At 33.9% G+C, this 20,072-nt stretch overlaps 1 protein-coding gene across 6 annotated transcripts in view; it reads right to left on the reverse strand.

The window, feature by feature from the left end:
* Positions 1-20,072, reverse strand: part of tutl (immunoglobulin superfamily member turtle) — a 407,712-nt gene that overhangs the window by 305,512 nt on the left and 82,128 nt on the right. For all 6 annotated transcript variants that reach the window (XM_089635590.1, XM_089635586.1, XM_089635588.1 and 3 more), the window contains exon 2: positions 11,268-11,321. The gene's annotated coding sequence lies outside the window, so the exon portion shown is untranslated. The remainder of the gene's footprint in view (positions 1-11,267; positions 11,322-20,072) is intronic.

Below are 20,072 nucleotides of genomic sequence, written 5' to 3' on the forward strand. Positions count from 1 at the left end.
TACTATTAGCGGGTGGCTATCATTGGGAAAATCTTACCCGCAAGAGATACTGATCCAAAACCATTTATACAAACTGTGCCACGCCACGCATTGTCTATTTTTTATTTATTTGGGAGGCGGGTTTGGGTACCGCCGCCCCGGGAACCATTTATTGGATAACCAACACCTCTACCATAGGCCAACCCAAGTGGTTTGCTACGTTTGGTGATTTATCAGAGGTGTCCGGGATCATTGGATGATGTGTGTTCAAGATGTTGAGGCTGGTTCGGAGAGACCTTTTAACCTCTCCAACTGGTCTCTCGACCCATAGTCTTGCACAACAGTGGGAGTGATATATTCATATTTCCGTCACTCCTGGATACACTGATCCCTATATTCCTACCCAATCCTTTTACCCTTTACCTTCCCAGAACTCTCCTTCATTATTAAAAAAGACCCTCCACACAGCATTCCAAAAGATGAATAAAAAATAAAAAAATATCGGTTAATTTCGTATTTGTCTCGCCACTGATGTATTATGGTATGTGACAAAGATAAAAGTGTTTTCTTATGTTTTTCGTAATAAACATGTATAAATAAATCATTCGAAGGAAGCCCGAAAATAGCAGTTCATTCTGCTCTCCATGGAGAATGGAGGCTCCACGAATCATCACATACCTATTGATTGCTATGTTATACCGACTTTTGACAGTTGTTGACGGCAAGTAATCTGGGACACTCGAAGCAGATGCCGCTACTATATTCTACATACTATATAATTGTGAAACGATTTAAATTTTTTTTTGTGATTTGTTTTTGGGGTGTTATGCCGTGTTGCGCTAACTCCTTCTTTAGCCAACGTTTCGGACAGCATTGCAGTGTCCATCATCAGGGCAGATGTGTTATTTGAGGTTGTGTCAAAATGTGAGCTTATGTATGAGGTTGTGATACCGTGTTGCCAGCTCCAACCCTCTGAGCTAACATTAACGTATCACGATTTAAATTTGATTGATTTATGGATTTAAAGAGATTGTTTAAAAGCGTTTGATAAATAGATGTAGAAATGCAAAAGTAATTGGAAGAAAAGAAAACTTACTTAATTGTTTATAACCTCAACTTACTTTATATGGTTTTCCTATTATCGAATATCCACATATACATATAAGATGAGAAATAAGTTTTGTTGTTTAATTGTGGATTGGCGGCGCAAGACATAAATAACTATTTTCAGACAATTTTCTGAGAGGCAAAAGTGAGATTATTCAAGTTTATGTGGTATACTCGTGCTTATTTATTGCTATTTATAAACATCGTTTTGCTTAAATTGGTCTATACTTACGATTAGAACAGATTTCAGAGGTATCACATAGTCTAATAGAAGAAAGTGATAATTGCATCTTTTATCGGTTTATATTTTACTATTTTTAAAGCATAATGCATTTTTTTCTTCTCTGTTTATCACTTAGAAACCTAAGTGCAGACGATGTCAAAATTAGAGACTTTTTAATAACGATTATTAATAAAATATTGTAAAACACACGTCGTCACCGCATAGGAATAAACAAAGATTGACAGCCAGCATGACCGCCAGCTCACCAGCGCCAACGAATGATTCGAGCATTCCAGATTACCTGCCACTAGCCAACCATGACACCAGTAGGCGTAGAGGATGGAACCCACAATATCAAAAAACGATCATCATATATTATCATACGTAATCTTCCCTTATGCCGACACTTGACATTGCCGATTTTTGATGGTGATTTGTCTTCCTGGAGTGCCATCGACTACTTCTGTGCAGAAGAGTTGATATCTTAAATGAGTAATTTGCAGTTAGTCGGTAGCCCTGCTCTAGTCCTCCCATCCACCTTGTCCAGGCAGTGCGATGAGTGAGTACTCCATCGGGGGGAGGGGGGGAGGACCGGTCGGGCGGTCACTGCCCCCCGAGCCGCGCCGGCCAAGGAGGGCCCACACACCAACACACCACCACGCCAACATACACCACCCACACACACACACACACACACACACCCCGCTAACCTAGGACTAGTTACCATGCACGAGGATGGAATCCATCCTATAGATTCGACCAAGAAGATATAAGAGACATGCGTAAGTTCAATCGACCGTCAAAAGTTCCAAATCGATTAATTAGTGCGATTTCGACGGATTAATCAATTGATTAATAAGACCAGATATGAGATATTAAGATGCGAGGGGAGATATATTGGACCCAAATAAAAACGTTACCCGTAAATTTTCTATTTAAACCACCGACTAACAATGATTTAAACCAATTGATGTCAATGATAGCTCTGAAGCTTATGAAACAAGTAAGTGGCGTAGAGACTTCATTTTTAGATAGTTTAATAAGATCAACAAACAGATTTCATGCTTTATAATTAATGTTATAAAACACTACGTGTTAGGTGCGAATAATGAGTATTATATTTCTTGGATCATAAATTAAATTAATATAATAATTCGTCTATATAATCGCGTCCCATGTAAAGCACTTTTTTGTAAAACGATACAGAAGCTAACCTGAAATAAGTTTTCTTGTCATAAATCATCCCGAATAAATTTTAATTTATAAAACGAATTACGCCATGAATTGTTAATAAATCATAAGTTTTTAATTTTTCAGGGTAAAAGAATGACAAAACTACGGGAAAAACTTCAAAGTCGTATTAAGAACCCGATTTGGCTAGATATAAAATTCAACACAAGGCAAGTGGAAATATTTTACAATTAACGAGTCTATGTCCTTTCGTTTGAGATTTAGCCCTTGTTTTATTATGTATTTTAAATTATGTATATGATGCAGCCTTGGTCTAAGATAAAACCTCAAAAGATGTTACACGATACATACACAAGTTCTGGTCCTTTGCATTAACTTTGTGATAGTGTCAAGTGACCGTGAAATTCACGCCATTTTAGTCGTGCGTCCGATGCAAAGCCAGACCACAGCTAATTTGCGCCATTCATGTTAAAGATAGGCAATTAATTGTTCCGGAAATTCAAGGTACAATCGTTTAATACGCAAGCACCTGCTTACTGAAGTTATATTATGCATATATACCAGTGCGCAAAGGAATGTTAACCCTTCAAGTATCATAATATTCTATTAGAGCTTCGGAAGGACAGATTTGACCGGGGCGTTTATAAATAATAAAAGTATTTTTTATCTTTTTTTCTGAAGGACAGATTTGACCGGGGCGTAAATACATAATAAAATATCTATTTTTATCTTTTTTTCTATAATGCTGAGATATGTGATTTGTTTGTAGTTGGAAAGAGAAATAATTATTCTTATGTTTGTCTCAAATATGTATACTTGATTCAATAGATCCCAAAAAGTGTATGTTTACAAATTGGCGTTTTTACGTTGGTAAGGTAAAATAATATTTCTATTTTTGTATTGTATAAATGGCATAAAAAGTGAACTGACAGTTTTCTTTCTAATTTCCTACACAAAAGGAATGCGTATTCTAAATATTATATTCTTTAAAAATCATGGGACATTTCGAGTCTTAATTTTTCGGTGTATTTTTTTGTTCACATTTTCGTGTTTGATATTAAAATTTTATTGTTTGAAAATAGCAAAGTTTACTTTAAGTACATCTAAAACATCCTTACAAGAGCGCCCCGTCTGAACAGTGTAAAGACAGGGGAACTATATCGCCACCCGGTTGGACAGCATTTTAAGGCAGGTTAAGGTAGGGGCTGTAGGAAGGAATTTATTAAGCGGGTCTTGCAGAGGTCGGGATTATATGAAGAAGTAAAAACAGATGCCGGTAGCTCGTTCCACATACGACCCGACTTACAGAAAAACGAGTCTTAAAACCAAAACATAAATTGTGAACGGGTGTTCCGCTCGTTTCCGTCGAGTTTAGACTCTCCTTAGAGCAGGCTCCATTAAAATACTTGTAGAACATTGCGTCTGTACATTAAAGATGGCAATCGGTCTCTTTGCCATATTTAATTTTTTTTCATGGTGAAAAAAGTTTAATTTTCCGCAAAAAAACATATCAAGGAGTCCATTTTATTACAGACTAGCTGAAGTCCCCGGCGTTGCTCAAGCATTAGGCAGATATTTTTGAAATCGGATATAGACAGTGACTTTCCTTTGTTTGGAAGGTCAAGTGTGCAAAATTTCATCAATCTTGTTGTTCGAATTTGCTCCGAGTTTCAAACCAATTATAATTTATATAAAGTTACTGATTTAGAATACAGATGGCGCTAGTTTACACCTTCTTTAAAGGCAGCCAAATTATGTTATTTAAGTCCCAATTTTGATTAGGGAACTCACTTCTCTTCGATAGTTTCTAGCTAAAGGAACCCAAAGTGACAATTATATTTCGCTCTCCGTTGGTGGATTGATTTCCACAGAGTGTCGGTAGCAATATAAGCTTTGGAAAAAGCAACAATAAAATCGGTGTAATTTCAACTTCCACAAAGTGTTTTATTTAAAGAGGAATCTACCCTTTTGTTCTTAAACCTAATTCAAACACTTGTAAAAAAACTATACATGCCGCACGCCCGGCGCCCGGCGCCCGTCACAGACGATCTTTTTTACTTCATTACAGATGTAAGAGAAGCTGAACAAATTATAGATAAATTTAAAAAGATCTATTGAATTTCATAAAATAATTAAATATGCGTAGTTCGTCTATTGCACCGTAACCAACTTAAAATAATATTGAGTATTGTTTCTCCGGCCAGTAAAATTACGTCCCCCGCATACCTCAGTCGTAGTATAAAATAACCTGAACAATAAAACTATTACTTCCATTCATTCTCAAAACTGCTACGATCCAATCACTCCGATTGTCAGATAATAAATAATATCCGATAAAATGAAACAGTCTGAAACATATCTGATTTTGAACTGAGTGTGATGGCGGCCGGATGTTGTGAAGCCAACAGACAAAGTCAGCTTAGATTCATGTTTTAATTAGGCACCAAACTCTATTTAATTGATGTGTGAATAGCTGCATACATTTAATTACTGTACAACATGCTGGATGTGGAGCAGACAATGTCCACAATGTACTCGTTATTAAAGAAACGACATGGGGGTGACTTTCAAGTACCAATATTACAGTAATAGAATTACACATGAACGGAATTACAAGCGGATGAAATTACACATGGAGAGAATTACACCTACTGAAATTAGGCATGCCAAAATAATTTTGATAATTCTTTCTCCAGTCGGACAATTCTAAAGTTTATAATGTCTTTAAGTTTATCCATATGGACAATGTGATAAAATAAAGCGAAAAATCTGACTTCTACTAACTCTCGAGCATTTAAAATTTGAAAATGGCTGAGCTTTTTCTTTGTCAATGTGTTATTTTAAACCCCATTATTCCGAATTTCTACCGATTTATAACATATTTGTTACTTTTGAAGAAAATTTCAATACATTTGTAGAGTGGAAACCGTAATGAAATTCACTCTATGGAAAAAAATTACAAAGCATGCTCCGAAAACTGTTAAAGACACATTTAGTTTTGTTACTTAATATGTTGTGGGTATGAAAAAAATGCACACTGCATCACTTGCTCTATTTTAAACTTGTCGTGTTTTATTAAATATTTTCACAATTTTCGCTTAGCTACAGGGTTTTCCAATAAGAGATATTGTTTTGATATTCAAAGAAAAATGCCATTTTTTAATATAAATGATCGAATGTTTATTTCACTATAAAGAAGAAGGTATGCCGTTAATAGTGAAAAATAACATCAGTCAAATGACCACCATGACCACGCCTACAGGACCATATCCTTTTCATGAAATTTTCCATGACCAAATCGCAAAGTGACTGCCTTATGTCCTCGATAGCCTCACGAATTCCATCTTTGAGGTCTTGAATCGACGCTGGGCTGTTGGCGTAGACCTTCTCTTTCACGTGGCCCCAAAGGAAGAAGGTCCCCAAAGGTGTTAAATCACAAGACCTCGGTGGCCAATTGTGATCACCTCTTCGAAAGATAACACGGTCCGGAAACTTTTCCCGTAAGAGATCGATGGTTTCGTTGCTTGTGTGGCACGTAGCGCCGTCTTGTTAAAAGTAAACGTTGTCCAAATCAATACCATCCAATTCCGGACATAAAAAATCATTAATCATCTCTCGATAGCTCTTTGAATATCAAAATAACATCTCTTATTGGAAAACCCTGTATTATCTTATTATTTAATATTAGCATGCTTCCCTTAAAATTCGTATTTACACATCTCTTCTTCAAACCATCTTCTTCTTCTTTTGAAAGCTTACTACGGAGTGTTAAGCTGTCATCTTTCAACTGTCAACATCCATAAATAAGAGCTACATAAATGTGCTCCGTATTTTCTAATTGTTCAATAAGTAAAAATATTTATAATCACGAGAGAAGCTGGTTAATTAACTTGAGTGAATAATAAATGAATGCTTTACAAAATAAAATTCCAATGGAAAAATCAAATCTGATCTGAGAACTGAGCGGAAAAGTAAAAAGTGGAATAACTTTGAAAAGTCAACAAAACAAGCTAACGGATTAGAATGGATAGATGTACATATAATATAAACTGAAAGAGACATGATAAGATCGTAGGGGAAGTCTATTATAAAAAAGTAGTGAAACATGTTTCATGCGATGGGAGAGGAAGTCAAGCTACTACGTCCAATTATGACTAATGTCAGAACAGATATTAAATTTGTTGCAGCGTGCAAACATACATACATGCTTCAAAAGAAAACAAGATATGTTCAGAGACAATGCTATTGGTATCTAAGTAGCGCAGCGCTTCAATAATGAAATATATATGATTTAAAATTAAACAGTAACTTTGTAAACATCACTTATGGGTAAATACTTAATGCCGACCGGGTTTCGCTACAACCGTAGCCTCATCAGGGCAGTATAATACTAAAAATCTAAAAATTAAATTAACATGTGTAGATATCACGGTAGGTGGACAGTCTGAGCTACAGTGGAAGAGGTAGGGATAGTTGGGAGATTGGGAGGCGAGTGTTCTTTGTCAATAGGGAACAATCTGAGTATAGGGCTTTTATTTAGGTTTATTTGGTTGTTGATGACTTTGCTATTGACGTTTATGGCTTTCCTTAACTCTAACGCTTCTAAGTTATCCAACCTAAGACCTATTCCGTTTTTATGTAATAGGCTGACGCCAGTATTTTTGTCGAACGTATGGTTTGTTGCTATGAGGTGATTTGCAAATTCGGAGAATCCATTACTGTTTAAGCATCTTAGGTGTTCTTTGACTCGCGTTTTGATATTACGCGCTGTTTTGCCTATGTAAAACGCGGGACAGTCACTACATTGCAGTGAGTAAATACCTGAGTGATTTAACCGATGTTCTTTGTCTTTAACGTTCATCAAAAAATTACCTATACTATTGTTAGTGTAAAACGCTGGTTTGATATCTGGTGGGAGGTTTTTTATGCTTTTTTGAGAGAAATTATCGATGTACAAAATTCTACGCCATTGTTGAGGTTGATTATTATTAGTTGATATATTATTATTATGAGGGGAGCTGTTAAATAGAAATTTGCTTGTCGATAATCATAATAATAATATATCAACTAATAATAATAATAATAATAATAATAATAATAATAATAATCAACCTCAACAATGGCGTAGAATTTTGTACATCGATAATTTCTCTCAAAAAAGCATAAAAAACCTCCCACCAGATATCAAACCAGCGTTTTACACTAACAATAGTATAGGTAAATTTTTGATGAACGTTAAAGACAAAGAACATCGGTTAAATCACTCAGGTATTTACTCACTGCAATGTAGTGACTGTCCCGCGTTTTACATAGGCAAAACAGCGCGTAATATCAAAACGCGAGTCAAAGAACACCTAAGATGCTTAAACAGTAATGGATTCTCCGAATTTGCAAATCACCTCATAGCAACAAACCATACGTTCGACAAAAATACTGGCGTCAGCCTATTACATAAAAACGGAATAGGTCTTAGGTTGGATAACTTAGAAGCGTTAGAGTTAAGGAAAGCCATAAACGTCAATAGCAAAGTCATCAACAACCAAATAAACCTAAATAAAAGCCCTATACTCAGATTGTTCCCTATTGACAAAGAACACTCGCCTCCCAATCTCCCAACTATCCCTACCTCTTCCACTGTAGCTCAGACTGTCCACCTACCGTGATATCTACACATGTTAATTTAATTTTTAGATTTTTAGTATTATACTGCCCTGATGAGGCTACGGTTGTAGCGAAACCCGGTCGGCATTAAGTATTTACCCATAAGTGATGTTTACAAAGTTACTGTTTAATTTTAAATTATAATGTCACATCACAAAGTAACCGCTTCATATGAAGAAGAAATATATATGGTTTAAAAAATCTGTAATTACGATAAGGCTGTTAGTACGATCCCAACCAAAATGAGATAAATTTTTACTGGTCAGATCCAAATGAAAGTCAGTAAGACGAGCAAGCTCCTGTAGATGTCAGGAAATACTCCTAAATCATTAATGAAAACGCGCATACTGTCCAAGAAACTGTTTTACCTGGCATGTTTGAGAAATTAATAAGTATTTCAAATGAGGTTAACCGAGAAGGAAACAGACATGTTTTTATTACTACGAAGCGGGAAGAATATGAAATACACTGCTGTTGCTGGTACCAACATAATAGACGGAGAAAAATGAGTAATGCTGATTTATTAAAAATCTCTTTAATTAATTGGTAATCCTGTTAAAAACGGGACTGTAAGCCGCTTCCTGATAATTTTTTTAGTATATTCGTAATTACATCGGAACACGTGTTTATACACCGGCGTTTGTAATAATAATATATCGTGTTCGTGTGAACACGTGTTCTTCCATCATGACAAAACCTTGGTAAAGTACGTCCATCGTAAAAAAACCTTGGTATTTTACTTTAAGTTTGTCAGAATATCTATCAATGTATTCGTTAATGAGCTACAATCCATAAACGAATGAACAGTTTTTAATTGGAATACGAATAATTTGAAGAGATTCAATAAATTAACAATATTTTTAGCAGGAAGTTTTCTTTGTGTATAATAATAATATTTGGATGATTTGTATAGCGCCGTTTTTGTGCAAAATCACGTCGAGGGCGCTATTAACATTTCTCAAAAGTGGACTTTTTATTGAATAGTTGGCATTAATAGTTCTTGTACAGCTTTATAGTGTTTATTTTAGCTTTCAAAAGAATGAAAATATAACAGGTCCAAATCTATCCAAAAACTAAGTTAAAAAAAACATTAAGTCAATAAGCAAACGTTATTGTATATATTTTCAATTTACTACAGAAACAATAAAACAGCTAAAAATAAACATTCACGAGATAATTTCCTCTGTAAAGAACACCTCGATCCTAATCTCGGGTCAGTGGTTCAGTCCCATTATTTGGCATAATCGATTAATTACTGAAATGTCCCAATTATTGGGTACATTCCACAGCAGCATTTGCGGTTTGCGCTAACCCCTGTTACATAATTGAAACGCTATCTGAATAATATTGGTACAAATCACCCCACTGCCCCAATTCTGCAAGCAATCTAGCCCCGTAATCTAATTATCCCCAGCCTCCCGATGTGGCTATCGGCCAAAATTGTAATTAGACACTGTTTGTATTGTGTTCGTAAATTACATCGCACAGTTCATTGCGCCCCAATCAACACGAAATATAATAATTATAAACAAGGGAATCATTTCATGTATGATATGTTTGGGAGAGGGGTGTGCTGATTCTGTGGGTACTTTAAATCATAAATCTATAAGAGTAGGAGACTGCCACTGTCCAGGGTTGCCACATTAGAATCAAATCCACTATTTCAGGCTGCCCGTGGGGATGTTTAGACTACTCTGCCATTTTGAAGAGCATAGGTGTCTAGATTTCTAAATAGATACAGACAAAGATAACGTCAGCAAATCAATGGGTATGTTTTGTTTTATAATCAAATAGCTGGCGTGTACCCGGCGTTGTTCGGGAATATTTCATATTTGTATGCAAATCTCAGTTTTATTTCGAGATTGATGACATTTTGCTGACTTGACCTTCAAAATAAGAGGAAGGTCAGTCTACATGAAAATTATAAAAGCCCGGGCAATGCCAGCGACTAGTTCTAAAATAAACCATGAGCAACAAAATTTTGCTAACCTCAAGAACGATTTATGTGTCAAATATAATAAAAATATCGGCGAGAAATATTATATTGCGATGAAAGCGTAATCAAAGTAATGATTACGTGTGGGAGTCAATCACACTATTTAGTATTTAGAGCTATCTAATTTAATAATCCCCTCAAACAATATAAAAGTTCTATTTCATCATGGGCCAGTTTTTTTATAGTAGGTACTTGGATAGTACAGAACTTAAATATAACATTCACAGAACTTGAATATTAACTGCGAAACAATCCATCCTTAAGACATTTATACTAAAATTTATATCTGTTCTGGCAGAAAGCATTACTTGCTAGTGACTTTTTTTATCACAGATAGGGGATGTTTACATATTTGCAAATATCCGCCATCTCAAAGTTTGTTTTTATTAGTACCATTAGTGTTTAGAGAGTGGTTGGAAATGTAGAAAAAGTAGGAGACGCTCGAGACTTATCTCTGCACTGGAATGAGATACGGAGTCGAATTTGACGAAGTCGAAGATGACGTAATGTAGTTTTTAAAAGTAACAATATGGATTTCATGATACTTGAAGTTTAACAATAACTTAAACAGTAACAGTAAAGTGAACAGTAAAAATATGGATTTCATGTTACATGAAGTGAATTAACAGTAAAATATGGATTTAATGATACTTGAAGAGAATTAACAATAATACTATGGATTTCATGTTACATGAACAGTAAAAATATGGATTTAATGATACTTGAAGAGAATTAAAAGTAAAAAATATGGATTTCATGATACTTGAAGTGAATTAACAGTAACAATATGGATTTAATATTACATGAAGTGAATCTTGGAAAAAGTCGGTCATTCCCGAAGAAGACACGAATCAAATAATTATTTGTGGTAAAAGGAGGCGTACTTGATGAACGAAGAAAGAGGTGTAAGGAGAATATATGATTTCAAGTCAATGGTTGAAGAATTCTAGGTCGCCCGAGCAAGACATGGCACGATCAGGTGAAACAAATACTTACTACAATACAATAATATTATTTCCACCCTGTTGTCAGGTGCACTTGAATTCACAGCCAAAACTTAAACCAAACGCCGGCCGGGTACATATCAGCTAGTTAAAAGTGTGTACTTACATTGAATGTTCTATGTGAGAGTGCGCAGTCACTTTTCAAAGCACGACTTGATACCTGAAAAAAAAAACAAAAATTAACTATCCATCTTTTAATTAAAACCAATTAAACAATGTGGGGTCAGCGTAGGCCTGGGAGGTCTTTTAGATAACTCAATACAAATTAGTGCGCAAGCTTCATTTCGGTCAAGATAACATATTTTCATTTCACTTAAATCTTAATTGATAAAGATAACATAAATAATGTGTTTTACTTAACAACTCGGAGATATCTATTTATGATAAATTAATTCATTTCGATGATGGTAAAAGTTTAATACTAATTACATGATGAGATTAGTATACACATTTAAAATACTCTCCTAACTGAAATTTTGTTAGATCCAATAGCTAATCTCTCTTTCAAATTTCACATACCTGAGACATTGTCTACCGCGCTAGCAAAATCCTTGTATTTGTTCTTCGTAATGCGAAATCATTTACTAATGGCAACCCAATACTAACTAACTAACCATCATGCCACTTCGCTTAGGCAGAGAGGACGGACCGCGAAAAAACTATGTCTTGTCACACACTCTTTGTCTCATTCACATTAATACATCGTCTCATACGTACTCTTCTATTATTCTGACTCTTGACATGGCCCGACTCAAGTATCGGATTCACTTGATCGTGCCATGTCTTCCTCGGGCGTCCACGACTTCTGCTACCATACGCAATACAGAGAACATATGAAGCAATTTTGATGCTTCCATAAAGGAGAAACATCAAAAAATTCAAAAAAAATTGTGAAAACTAATTTTTATATATCATTATTGTTAATATATATTACACTTACCTTTTTTATTAAATAATAAAAAAAAAATAAAAAAAAAAAAAAAACTTGTTCGCAGTATCCTGGAATATAGCTCCCCCTTCGAACAAATAAAATATCTTAGAAAAAAAGTACAACAGAGGTTAGTGAAATACCTGTTTATACAGTGATCAGTGATACAGTGATAGAAATATTTTTGATCAGGAATGGCTGGTTAAAATATGTTTGGTACATGGCGGTATGTATGTTAGTCCTAATATTTTCTGTTAATTTTCCAAAAAATAAATAAATAACAATTCCTGTTTTAATTACACTGTAACATACAATACGGTGGATATCGACGTGGACTAATCACGATCTCCTGATATCCTCGAACGAATAATTTAAAGCATTGAAATAAACGAGCCATTCGATAATGATTACATTAACATTCTCAAACGACAATCGCCCGGAAAGTATATTTTAAGGTATTAATTCGAAACGCATTCTTAGCGCTCCTAAAAAGGGGGTATTTTTTTCTAAAATCACACAAAGCTTTTTATATGCTTCATTAAAATACCTGAGTCAAAAAATCTCAGAAAAAACAACGATAGACTCTTCCCTGAATTGTCATATTCTTGAAAAACCTCCTTCAATTGGATACACAAATTATCCTCGGTTGAATCTTTGAAATGTATTCATTAGCATTTTTACCAATTTGTTGGTTTTATTTTAGTAAAAAGTAAGGGTTCTGATTACTTCAGATAAAGATGGTCCGATCGATAAAAATAATACAATCTTGGGAGCATAAGCGCTAGGTGGGAATACTGTACATGTTCTATCGGTATTTCAATAAAATTTGCTCCGAGGAACTAACGTCTTTGATTCCTTCGGCAGCAGTCAGGAAACATGCCCAAAAACGCGCTCAAATTTAACAGCTCGGCTTTGGAACGATTTGCCGGCCTCTGTGTTTTCTCCCTCCTACCACATGGGTCTCTATAATACCCATGTTAACTCCTTCCTTTACTCAAAATGATTTTCCGCATATAATTTTCAAATAATGAGGGAAATTATTTAAAACTATGTGGAATTAATGTAAAAAAATCATTATCTGATAAAATTATAAAAATAATACATTTCAAACAAATTTGAATACTATGTACCCACGAGGTGTAATATTACAAATATGCATTATAAAAAACCGATGTTTTTATTTTATTTTTACCACCGTTATATAATTTTTACATACGTACTTAAAAAAATAAGATGAATTTTTCAACAATGACAATTGATGTTTCCTAAAAAATAAAAGCTTTCGAAAAGCTTCAAAACTATGAGATAATGAGAAAAGCACGAGGTAGTGAGAACATTAAGGGATCATTAAACCAGAAGAGGTTGTGTCAAGCATCCATTAGACGCGAAGTGTAAGGGAGAAAACGTAAACAAATTCACCCATAAATAACACCTAAGTACCTATAGTATTTCCTAATAAATCACAGTTGACAAAAAAGACAATGAAGCTTGCAAAATAACGCCATGAAAGCTCAAGTACTATAATTAGTTGGTGTAATGATGTCGTAAAATTATTTTGTACAAAAGTGTTTCCGACAATGCTTAATTTCAATGGACCTGATTCATTGATTGGCATTCCTTCTATGTCACAAAAGAGCCAATAAATCTTTTGTACTGTTTGTTATTTATGGTTTCCTCTTCGGGGAATTCCATTCAGAGCTTCGGTTACCTGTAAGGCCGAACAGGTGGCGGAGGGCTTTCAGATACAATATGTCCCATCCAAACCAAACCAAACCTGCCCGTTGAGGTATTGAAAGCTGTCCAGACATTTCCTTCTTAGGCTAAGAGACTATTATTTTGTCACAGCGAGATATGGAGGAGATTATATACGTATATATTATCTTCTATGAGGTTGACATAATTTAAATTTATTTAAACGAAACATAAAAAGGTAACAAGGTTGTCGATCTCATATTTCAAATTTAGAATTATCACAACTAATTTTCTCAATTTTGAATGGTTACAAAGTTATAGCGTATTTATTTGTAATCTTGATAGTGCCTCGGATACATGTACACATGCGATTTTTATTTATATGGGACACGTATTGACTTTTTCTACAAGTCTTGAATGAATATTTAATTTTATTAAAATAACCTATTAAAAAATGTTTAGGCTTTTACCCATCAACGTAATGTGAATAATTGAACATAATAGGTACTAATAAACCTTTTAATGAAAAAAATTTGTCAGGTTCTTGTTCTGTTTCATATTTCGTTTAGATTTATTAGTACTATCTTCTTATTCTTGAATGATTCATATTACATTGACGATTCATATATATCATCTATGTGCAAAGTTAAAATTCGTAATTAATTCATTAATAAATTCATATGAATTGGGTAACACAATTTATCAACAGAACAAGACATCCTCAACTGGCAACATTCAATAAAAAGAATCTTCAAAGACTAAAATTTTCGAAGCTCAAAATGATGAAATACATATTATTTACATTTCTATCCATACCGATATTTATAGAAAAATATTTAATTATTCAGATAATTAGAAAACCATAAACAATAAACAAAATGTTGAAAACGTTGCCTAAAAAAGCGTTACTACTGTTAAACTACGAAATTGAACTATTAAAGCCATCTGTTATTATTATATCAATGGTTTAAGCTGGAGTATTGTTCTAATATGTCAACCTGATTTCCAAGATACCATATCATTATTGGAATGCATTATTAAAAATTCCATTCCAACTGTCGGGAAAATGTAGGGGTTGCGAGACTTGCTCCCATGTGTCAAACTGACATGGCTGGCCCCTGGAGCCTAGAAGACCAAGGGTTCCCAACCGGTGGATCGCGGAGCTAATTTCGGTCGATCCCAATAATTACGATTTGGAAACTGGAAAAAAAATTTAATTTCCTTATTTTAAATTTACAAACATAGATGAAAAACTTATAGCCTGGTCGTAAGACGAATTGGCTAGATTCGTGCTTATCTGTTAATGAAGCGTTTTAACCCATCAGGCTAATTTGTTCGGTTTTACGAACAAACAGATAATTACGTGTAGAGTGAAATTGTTCACTTTGGGTACAGCTCATGTGGTCTTGTGTCTCCCTTACTGTCAAAGTGAGAAATATAAACTAAACGGTATTCGAAAGAGAAAACACCACACTTTATATTCAAATCTAGAAGTTAAATGTACAAGAATCAAAATTTGCAACCACTATGAAACCAAAGATTCCGAACGCAATTTGAAAAAATTGCGTTCAATTTATGAAACATTGTGAATTTTTTATAAATTATTTTCTTGTGAAAACAACAAAAAAGTGATTTGAAAAAAATGTTTATAATAGATTTGTAAAACAAATGTGTATTTTTTTTCGTTATCCGTAATTTTAGTTAAAATTATGTTTGCATTAAAAATTTTAATATTTCAAAAATTTTATGTTTATTTTGACAGTAAAATTTGAAAATTGAAGCATATTTCATCATCTTTTGAAAACATTTTTTATTTTGGATACGTTCTGAATTATTCCATTTATTTGGATTTTATTGCAAAGCAGATTAAAGCAGAGAAACCCAAATTCTCAGACCTTCTTTTACGTCAGAAGCTTGAGGGGTTAATGGTTTTTTAGAAGTAAAGGAAAGCAACAGCGAAAATTCTTCTAAGATCGAGGTAGAGAAATTAAAAAAAACTAGGTTAAAAAGTAGCTCCCAATCTCAAAAAAGTTGGGAACCTTTGGGTTCTAGAAACTATCTTATTGGAATGCATTAATTTACGATTCAATTCAAATGGTATGAAAAATATTTATGCTTCGCGAGTATCGAACCAATATATCAAACTGGACTCGTACAAATTAAATAATTGGAATGCTTTGATTAACGAATCAATTAGCACGATATTTAAATAATTTGGGAAATTAGTAGACCAACGATCTTTAATAATAATAATAATACCCTTATTTTTGAATAATCGTGTCACCAATCTAGCATATCTTTTGTATTTGCTTTTCAATCAATCTTTCAGGATGTTTCCCTAATAAATGGAAATTCAGTTTCCTCGACCCAATTTTCAAAAAAGGTGATAAACACGAAGTGATTAATTACAAACCGGTGTGCCTTCTATCTACAATTCCTAAAATATTTGAAAACTTCCTAATGAAATAATTTTCAGATTAAAGTAATTTCTCCTAAACAACGTGGTTTTACTGCCGGAAAATATACTCTTACTAACTTGTTAAAATATCAAAGTTATTTATCTGAGTCAATGTCTAGTAAAAAATGAGGTTGATTCTATTTATACTGACTTCGCTTACCTTAGTGTTCGACAAAGTTAATCATGATTTATTACTGCATAAACTCGGTATAGATGGATCACTATATCAGTGGTTAAAAAGTTATTTAATGAACATTGTACTGGCTGTTGAAATTGATGGCATATCAACATATAAATGTATTGCTACGGGTGGCGTTCCGCAAGGGTTACATCTGGTAACGATATTGTTTTTGTTATTTGTTGATGATATTTTGTATATTTTCGATGATGGTAATGTCCTAATGTTTGCAGATGATCTAAAATTATTCAAGGCAATAAGACATGTTAACGATTGCCATATATTGTTAAATAACTTGTCCAACATTTTTATATGGTTTCAAGATAATAACTTACTCAACATGATAACAACTCAACATAAAAAATGTCAAATTATGAGGTTTTATCGAATAAGGAATCATATACTTTTTTATTATTCTATTAGTGATATATCGTTTCTGTCTCGGAAATCAATGATTTTGGTATATGTTCCGATATGAAACTCAATTTTATAAAGCATATAGAAATCATATCCAACAAAGCTTTGAAAATGTTGGGCTTTATTTTAAAATTATCTAATGATTATCATAATATCTACACTATCAAAACATTGTATATGTCACCAATAAGAAGTCATTTATAATTAATTAATAAGTCAAGTATAATTGCACAGTTTGGTCTCCAAATTATGAAGTTCATTCACACATTGAAAGAATCGAAAATAAATTGTTAAGATGTGTAAATTTTAGAGTATATTTTCCTAGAGAATGCCTAGATTATGGCTACCTTCTTTACTCATTAAATTTATTAAAATTATCGGAACGAAAAATTAATTGCGATTTAATGTGTTTGTTTAAATTTATTAATTCGTTATTTAAGTTATAACTGAGTTGCTCCATTTAATTTCGTTCAACGTTTCTGGCAAAGTTACAAGACAGTACCTACCATATTATTGTAGCAATTCTTCAACAACGTCGCACTTTTACGCGCCTATGAGACGAATCCAAAATTTGGAAAAAATATACACCGATGTTGTAGATATATTAAGCTCAACATTGTTGCATTATAAGATGGCTTTAATACACTAATGCGTTTTATGTCTTCAAATAGAACTGATTAAATTGGTGAAATGACTTAACTCTGAATGTGCAAAATGAAGATGGGCGATGTCTGATAAATTTAAAATATTTATGTATTTTTTTTCATTTATGTGAATAAAATATACAAATATATATTTAAAAGCCTATTCAATGGGAGTAAAAATAATAAATAAATATAATTGTGAGCCTGTTTTGCTCCTTCATGCAAATTCTACGACAGTGTAACTACATAGTAACATGAAAAGAATTTATAGTATGTAATGATATTTATTATATGTTTTTAGGTATTACATTTCGGCATTATTATGTATGTAAAAGCCCTACGGGCGTTCAATAAATCGAGATTTTGTGAAAAATCACCTCAAGGGGCGCAGTACAAATATGCAATATATTTCTAAAATGTTCTATCTTATTAATAAGTATATATTAGACAAGCCATTAAGTGCGTACCATTACTATCATTGAATGCAGATTATATCTTTACATACCTATTAGAAAGCATTTTGTTCTTCCTGTGTCAGGTGTATTCTGTCATGATTCTGCCCATTGTTTGGTACTGACCTCCTGCCTGTTTTGATCCAGGAGCTGGCAATTCAGACATTTGTTTCGATCACTAACTATCGAAAACTGTACGTTTCTTTACGGTAGAGTTGGATATTAAAATCCTCATAAAACGGGGTTTATTTTATTCGAGAAGTTTCCTTCATATCGCAAAATCCGATCAGCAAACGGAATGTTTTCTTTAAAGTTTCTCTGACTTGTGGAACGCGAAAAGCATTTGGAGTGTTTAACTCCTTCCGCTAGAAGGCGGCGGAAGGATGGCAAAATCTACAAGCGGGCAAACAACATAGCAACGACAAGTCTACAAATGATGGGAAAAGTTAAAAGCTCGGTGGTCATGTTCAGGTTTCCGTACCTTGGATTATGACGGGAGGCTATAGGTAAACCCATAATAATAGAATGAGCGTGTTGATCATTTTGAAACGAAATAGAAGATTATCGTAATTTATTATCGTGATATTTTGCCGTGTTGCGCCTTTTCCTAATTTGGCCAACGTTTCTAACAGCATTACTCTGTCCATTGTCAGCGCAGATGTATATTGTGGTGAAGTGTGTGTTTACGTGTGTAGACGTGGTACCGTATATCACGCGTTAATCCTCTTAGGGCCGGTTTTTTTTCAGTACAATTATACTGAAATACCGTGTGCGAAACATGTCCAAAATTTTGACTAAAGAAGGGGAAGCGCAACACGGCATAGTAACCCAAAAGCAATCATTATAATACTTTTGGACGTAAAAATCTTAAATCTTTATCAAAATTGAAGATAAAAAAATTATTACAAGCAATACATATTAGCATGAACCACAAATATATATTGAAAAAATCTTCCGTGAAAAAATAAATTCCGCCGATGGGAATTGAACCCGAAAAAAAGATATAATATATATCTTGACGCCACGTAGTAAGAAATTTAGTATTTAACAATGCCTTTTCTACAAAAATAAAGTTAGCTGTTTTTTGTTAAATGAAATACTACCTAGTATGTATTGATTTATTTGGCGGTTAAAAATAAGCCGACGTAGCACAGTGGCTAAGTGCACCTGACCGACAGTAATTTATTTTTTCTGGGAAGTTTTTTTTCCTTCATTTCATCCTTCTACGGATTGCCTTAAATTTACCACAGTAACGTTTTAAATCAGATAATTGTAATGATTGGATTTTTTGGTGTAATAACTCATACACATTAGGTAGGTAGGTAGGTACTTATTGTTCTAAAATCTAACATTATGCGTAGAAACGGCGGTAATGTGAAAGAGTGAAATAGTGGTGTGTGAATGTTTGGTATGCGGTGTATGGTAGTAACGGGACCACCCTCCGAGTCCATTACTTCCACTCACAGTCCTTCCGCTCCTCGGGGTAGCGTTTCATCCCCACGGGGCGACGCGAGTAGGAAACTCTCAACAAAGCCTCCGTGTTTACTTTGATGTAGGTATCGCGTGACGTAACGTTCCCAAGTCGTGGCCCTAATGGCCAAAGTCCCAGCCATCACTAGAAGAAACCCTAAACACCAGCTCTCTAGCTTTTCTTGAAGCAGCGAAATAGCCATCAAGGGAGGGGATTGTTAGTTGTTATCTTGATGGAAGTTATATTCAAATTTACGAGTCAAAGATAAGGCTAATGTAATCATCGCCAGAAGTCAAACTATGGCATTTCTATAGTAGTTATAATGGAGAGTGCGTACTGCGTAGTGTGTTTGCATGGGGCTACTTACTAACTACTTAGAGCTTATGTTCGCCTGGAATCGGAGCGATGACTTCACAAAGCGGCGCCGAATTACTTCTGCTAAATTAACTTTTATGAAATGATGCAGTGTTAACGTATGTGCTTTAATGAATAACTTGACATTTCAGCGCAATTTTACGTTTAAATTCGCAAGGGACATGGATAAATGAAAATTAAATACGGTTATCGAAATATTTACAAAATATTTAAATTTCTCGCGCACGAAGAAAAAATATTAATATTGAGTATATTATATAAATAAATATTAATATATAATATTAATTTATTAAGAC

Source organism: Hesperophylax consimilis, chromosome 9, assembly GCF_061612785.1.
Source record: "Hesperophylax consimilis isolate HC1 chromosome 9, BYU_Hcon_1.0, whole genome shotgun sequence".
NCBI classification, from domain to species: Eukaryota; Metazoa; Arthropoda; class Insecta; order Trichoptera; family Limnephilidae; genus Hesperophylax; species Hesperophylax consimilis.